At 41.1% G+C, this 6,954-nt stretch overlaps 1 long non-coding RNA gene across 1 annotated transcript in view; it reads left to right on the forward strand.

Moving 5' to 3' along the window:
* LOC137155602 (uncharacterized) overlaps positions 1 to 6,545 on the forward strand; it is a 33,516-nt gene extending 26,971 nt beyond the window's left edge. Inside the window, exon 3 of the long non-coding RNA XR_010920568.1 lies at positions 6,303 to 6,545. This is a non-coding gene — a long non-coding RNA (uncharacterized lncRNA). The remainder of the gene's footprint in view (positions 1 to 6,302) is intronic.
* The last annotated feature ends 409 nt before the right edge of the window (positions 6,546 to 6,954 follow it).

A 6,954-nucleotide genomic window follows, 5' to 3' on the forward strand; every position in this document is an offset into this window, starting at 1 on the left:
CTGTATGTGCTTACAAGTAAAAGTGATTAAAAACAACCTTCAAACTCAGTTCTACTTTACTGTGTTGTATTGGTGCAGTGACTAATTATGAGTGGGTAAAATAGGATGGGGGGCAGGTGGGAGGGGGGAGTTATCATTTTGCATTACTCAGCCATGGTGGCAAAACTCAGATTCTAAGCTCTGTAGAAGCAGGCTGAGAAAATATTGGCTTTTTTGGCAAGATAGTTCTCCAACAGCTGAACCATGGAAGTCCCAGAGACTCCACAGTTAGAGAATTCTGCAGAACCCATATCAGATTTGAGACAGACAGCAGACAGAGCTCAGTTTTAAGATGTTTGCTGCCCTCTAGTGTCTAAATGTTTTTTGTTTGTTTCCACTAAATGTGAGTTTCATCAGTGCTGTATCAAATGCTATATCATTAGTGAATGATAATTAGAGACATATCAGAACACAGTCCTGCCCTGGATGCTGCATGAGTGGATAATGACTGAATGGGTCTCCAGATAAACTCAGGGGTCTGCTTGTTTCCCGGTCAGTGCTAGGCTGCTTTGTTCCTCTCAGTGTGAAATCTCAAGAAATCTGCAGATCCTGTCTGGTATTTTTTATTTAATCCAAGGCAATAAGAATGACAAGCACTTTTTGGTATAAACTGGGAAAATCATTCTGGACATTTGCTGAAAATAAAATTCGAATGTAATTAGTGGAAAAAGGCTTAAATGATATATGAGTGTAAACAAGATTTGGGAATATGTAAGTAGTCTTCTTGCCTAAAATAAAATATGAAATATGAAAAGACTAAAATTTACAAAAATATTTACAATTATGGCCAACTTTAATGGTAAAAATATAATTGATGCTCACTCCACAAGTAAGCATCAGTCTGAATATCAGAACTTTAATTATCTGAAGATCACATAACAGCAGCTACTTTTAACTACTTCTCTAAAAAGCTTAAAAATGAATATAAACAAATACAGAACAATACCATGTATTGACTCAGTGTATATCTGCCAACTTTCATTCCTTTCGTTTCCCTAATTTCAGGCACTTTATAAATTTCGAAATAATATATTTTAAAATTTCTGCTCATCTCCTTTGTAAATCCAATGAATATCAGTGTTCCTGATATCCAATTGTACTGACCTTAGTCTGTGAAAGTTACAAGTTATCTTATAGTTATAAGATCTAGGCTAAAGTTTTCAAAATGTCACACTTTCAAAAATGACTTAGGCCCTTGACTTAAGGGCCCAAGTATCACTGAAAGTGAAAAATGGGCTCTGTTTCAGATTCTGTAGGTGAGTACGCACTCATGGTTATAGACCCGAGTGCCCCTACCTTCCACCAGCTTCTTAGGAGCAGAAGGGAACAAAATCTCCCCTTCCCAACTCTTACCCCATTCCCCCACTCCCACTACTCATTCCTCCCAGCTCCTTCTGTGCCTATCCCTTCCCACCACCAGCTCCTGTCCCTCTTGTTCCTATCTCCCATCTTCTACCCTCCTCCATTCCTGTCCTCTGTCTCCTGGCTCTAAATTCTCCCCCACCCTGGTTTCTATCCTCCTTATTCCCTGTGCCCCTGCCCAGATTCCTGCTCTGCATCTTTTCCCCTTTCCACTTTCCCATTCGCCACCCCTCCACATTCCAATCACACCATTTGCTCCTTTTCCTCCATGCTGCCTGGGCTCCACCAGGGGAATTGCTGAAAGCACCAGAGAGACAGTCTGCCCACTCTCAGTTCTGGTGCCACAATAGATCTTGGCAGGAGGAATTGCTGGGAAAGTCCTGCTCAGTTCCTGCACCTCCCGGATGGTGTATATTCAGTCATTCTGTGGAAACATACATCCAGTCTGTGAGGGGATGGACCATACTCAGTGCAGAAGGAATCTTTGGAGAATTTAGCTGCCAAACTTTAACTTGTCTCTACTGCGCATGTGTGAACTAAAGTTTTCCAGACTTCTAATTTGGCCAAGTTTGGGCAGTTTTTCATGGAACCATCAAATGTCAGGCACATTCCTGACACCAGGCCAAGTTTCCTGCCAAATTTTAAGTTCTTGCTCCAAAGCATGCAAGTGTTAGAGTTGCTTAATTAATGGTTGTAGGAATTATTTTAACATAGGCAAAGCAGTGTATTTTTCCCTCATCTCATTCTTGAATATGGCTAAACAGTTTTTGCTGGAGCTTGTAAAAAAGAACCAGCAATGATATATTATTTTCATTAGATCCAGATATGATTTCTATGGTGTAAAACTAGAAACCAAGGCCATAAATTCAAACTCCCGCATTCTTTACATTTGAAATGGAAATTATATTCCCATAACCTTTCCAAGCTCCTCAGAGTTCCTCTAACAGAGCAGTCCCTTGAAAAACACTTCTGTTGGTTTTGAGTCATATCTGACGAGGCCCTGAGGACTGCCCTTGACAAATATACTGGGACAGCATATTTGTCACATCAGATCAGTGGGTGTGGATTGTAAACAATTTGGGACAAGAACCTTCCTGTGAAGTGACTCACACTTTTGGGCACTCAAAAATAATTGCTACGCTCAATAGAAAAGAAGTATCATGGGGAAGGTTTTCTTAAGGGTCACTATTATGGGTTTGTTTACACTGAAAAAAAAAAAAAACAAAACCCCAACCACAATCACTGTGGTACTGAGTTTCACAGCTCAGAAGTGGGTTTGGGCTACAGCTCTAAAACCAGCAACACAGATGTCTCTGCTTGGGCTGGAACTCAGGTTCTTAGACTCCTTGCTCCCCCTTCCCAGGTTTCAGAGCCTGAACACCAACCTGAGCAAAAATCTCTGTGCTAACATTTTTTGTGCCATAAAGTGAGCTCCGTTAGCCTGAGTCTGTGGACCGGGACTCTGAGACTTGCTGCGACTGGCAAATTTTTTTGCAGCGTAGTTGTACACTAAGCTCAGATTGTTCCCAGAAAGAGGACACAAAGAACCCCATCCTTGTACCTGTGCACAACAGCTAGGCACAATTGTAATTCCTCTCTTCCTAAAGAATGCAGGACAGATCCCTCAAAGGACACCCTGGGGCCCTAAGATGAGGTGGCTGTCTGGGCCCCACCCTGCCTAGGCACCAGCTAGCAGAAGATATTGCACCCCGGAAGAGTCATAACCCTAGCATGTTCCTACTTCACACTAGGACAGCTCTGCACTGGCTGTCCATAATATGGAACAACTTTGCACGATGGTGCAATTTGTACATTAATGTTGTAACGCATGTCCGAGGTGGAGGAAAAATAATGGGAATAATGAAAAATGATAGTTATGCAGCGAGGGCAGAGTGGCTAAAGTAACTTATCTCACTACGTAAAATGTCATTTGTTTAAGTAAAATCCACTTTACCCCATTACACTGTGGTGTTAATGCAGCTAACATTTTTTCCAAGGTTATAGTACACGAACATCTGTTCATAGTTAGCCATTAATTGCTGTTTATGGATCTTCATTTCTGCATTCATTTGTGAATACCAGTAAAGTTCTCTTTTGTAACATACAAGGACTACTAACTTTAATTAGTTTCAATTAATAACAAACCTTGAAGATAAACATGGTATGTATATACGAATAATTGACAGGTCATCACATAACCAGGCAGGATATTTTACCTGCAAATGTATCTGTAATGTAATTTTGAATGAACAAATGGGATTGTGCAAATTCTGAAACTGAATCCAATGCATGATTGAGAAGTGTTTGAATCTTGTGTTTTGATTCTGGGCAGGATCCTGGCTTCAAATTGATCTGGAGCATACTGAGATGAAGTAAAACTGAGTTAAAATTATTACATAGGAATCTACATACTTTAAAGCAACTATGCATCACTGTTTGACACAAGTGTATTGTGAATATTATGTTTCTGCTCCATCTGTTTACTTCAAGGATTTAGCTAAATGTTTATTTATTTCCTTTTGATTTATAAACAGTAAAAAATGGGCAAACACCTTGCCAATTGTTTAAAATTGCAAACAAAATACAGTTTAGTCAGTTAACACCACCCACCCGCCCATTTCCCCAGCAGCTGCTTACAATTACATTGTAATGCCCACACCCTCACTCCTTTTCAAATCTCAGCTTTCCTCAAAGATCAGGTGAAACAAATATGCCCTGCAGCATGTCCTGAAAGTTAATACAGCTGGGCTATCTTTATGGAGAATGAACTACTAGCAATTCCCTCTGTTATCCAGAGAAGAATCTAGTGTCAGTACCTCTCCTGATTGCAATTGTTCTCTTGTGAGAAGGGAGGTAGGCTTTTCCCAGCTCCCTTTGGGCTTTATATGTCCATGCCAATGCCTTAAAATCCATCTGGAAACTCACAGGTATCCAGTGCATGTTCTGGAGCATGTGTCTGGTGCTCTTTGTCTCATGCACTGCTAACCAAGGTGGATGCTTTCTCCACCACTGCCAGCTTTCGAATTTAGTTATGATTTAACCTCTTGTAGAGCACAATGCAGTGGTCTAACCATGAAGTGACAATGACACAGATGATGGAAGCAAGATCCATCTCCAAAGAATAAGGCTGCACTGCTCCGCACCGCACCGCACCGCTCCACACCTGTCTGGCAGGATAATAATATACTTTCCTGACTATTGCTGCTGCCTGATCTAAATGCAGTGCTTGGTTTAACCAGATCTCCAGCTCTTGAGATGCCAATAACCAATGAATTCCTTCAACCTTGGGAGTAGATATAATCTTACTATGTAATCCATTGTGCTACCGCTAGACCTGCCACAAATCTGGCAGTAGTATACTGAGGAATACTGAACATTACAATTTTTATAGTGGAAAAATGATTTTTGGGTGGGACCCTCTTACTGTTCCTTCTTCTGTATCCTTTCACTCTTCAGGTATTTTCTCTTATTTTTATATCTTATGCTTTTCTCTCTCCCCTCCTCCCCCTTTTTGTTTTTGCTGCCCTGGATTGTTCCCTCACTCCCCAGAATGCTGTCAGCTCTGTGGGGCCAGGGCATGCACAAGTACAGATGAACTGTTTGCTGTTAAAACAGCTGTATGAAACGCAAGAGAGCTGCTTCCTGAGCCTATAACCTTGTAGCTGTTTCTCTGGTAACCCATATTAGGGACCACCACAGAAAAAGGGAGGCATAAGGGGTTTCTAAAAACTGCCCACCACTTTAACTACAGTAGCCTGTTTGCAGTGGGAAGTTAGAGTGGAGCCAGACTCGTGCAGCTTTCTCTACGCCATCTGCTCTTCTGTCTTTCCCTGGCCTTTGTTTCCACCCTTGAACTTGTCTGGCACCTTCGCAGATGGGGAAATGTTGATGAGACCATAAAGCGTGAAAGTGCTGAGTTATTGTTTTATACATTCATTTACTGTAATATCGAAGGGAGTTAGGTGCACAGTTACTGTTTAATTTTAATGGGAGTTAGGCACTGAATCCCCCTTTGAAAATACCACCCGTAACCTTTGCATCTAATTGTAGACCAGGCTTCCTGGGCTTCTGTAGTTTCTGTCCCCTGGCAGAGAGCTTCTTTTCCACTGTACTCAGGCAAGCTCTTGTGTTGATTGGCTACTGCTCATGGAACTCCTGCTAGGGTGTAATAAAAACAGTGCCGGAAATACAGTTGGAGGCAGGCGTTCAGGGAAGTACAACAAGGGAGACTTGGAGTAGATGCCAGAGAAGCAGGCCCTTAATCATGATTTCACCTTAAAATCATGCAGAATCATGACAATCACATGACAAACTATCATCCCTGGCTATGGTGTCTGTGAAACCATTTGCAATTCTAACAGGATACATGTTTTGTCAGTTGGTTTTTGCAAGTATGAGAATGATGAATGAGGAATGACGCAACAACATTTTTTTTATCTTGTGGAAGGTATATACTAGGAAATGGTGTCTGAGAAAAAAGGCTGTTGCAAGCAGAGGGCATTGGCACTGCTATGGTGATGTTGTCCCATGTTACTGAGGAAGCTGTTAAATCAAGACAATGAGAGTCAGTAGTGAGGCACTGAACTGTGAACTTTATTGATCATGTCTGTGGGGCATAAGCTTTCACACAGCAATAACTGATCTCTCAGGATTCTGTCCCAGAAGTCACTGGGCTAAGTCTACAACCAAGGTTCATCTCGGAGGGCAGTCTCTTTGATTGTAACAATATCTGGGGCAAAAATCGGTAAGGGATTTCCTACATCTAGCTAACACATTCGTTTTAATGCTCTGAAACACAGAGGGAAGGCTTTTATTTAAAAGAGAGAGAATTGCTGTGAAGATTTCAGATGCTGTTGTCTCACTGTACAGTGTAAAATGGTGTCTCTCTCTCTTGATTACAGATGATGGAAGCCAGAACATCTCATTTGGAGCACTAGAGGGCACTGCAGTATTGAAGAAGGAAGGTGCTTTGTAAAGGACATTCCAGAAAATAATGAATGTTTCCTAGTATGAAAAAGGGGAGCAGAAGATGGCAGAACAATGACAATTCATTATTGTGCTTCTGAATCCTCCTTTATCTTGAGCATTAAAGTTTTATATAGCCCTGAGAACATCTGAATAAACATGTGTTCAGGCATGCTCTGTAGTCCCAAAACTGAATCTATCTGATTTTTCCTTGTCAGATGATTGCATTTTCCTTGAATAATTTTCATTATAAGTATTAATAGGTTAGGCTTAAGATACTATTGAACAAAACGCCCACTGAGTTCCACCCACTCCTCATACTGGAATCCTGTGAAACTTGGTTTTTCAGCCTCAGCACATCACATTGTGGATGCAGAGACAAAGTGAATCTAATTTAGGTCATTCTGTGTTTCGCACATGGAATTTTTTGTAAAAGCGCAAACAGGTTCCATTGTATTTAGACCTCCCCCACTCTGTATTCCTAACCATATCTTTTGGAGTTTATATGGAAATGATATCCAGCTCTCTGCAGTTACAGAAAGAAAATAACAGCCCTCATTAGATGTCGTGACACTTCCCTGTTTCTAA

Source organism: Emydura macquarii, unplaced genomic scaffold (genome assembly GCF_026122565.2).
Source record: "Emydura macquarii macquarii isolate MOO-44397 ecotype Brisbane River unplaced genomic scaffold, CSIRO-AGI_Emac_v2 contig_1363, whole genome shotgun sequence".
Lineage (NCBI taxonomy): Eukaryota > Metazoa > Chordata > Testudines > Chelidae > Emydura > Emydura macquarii.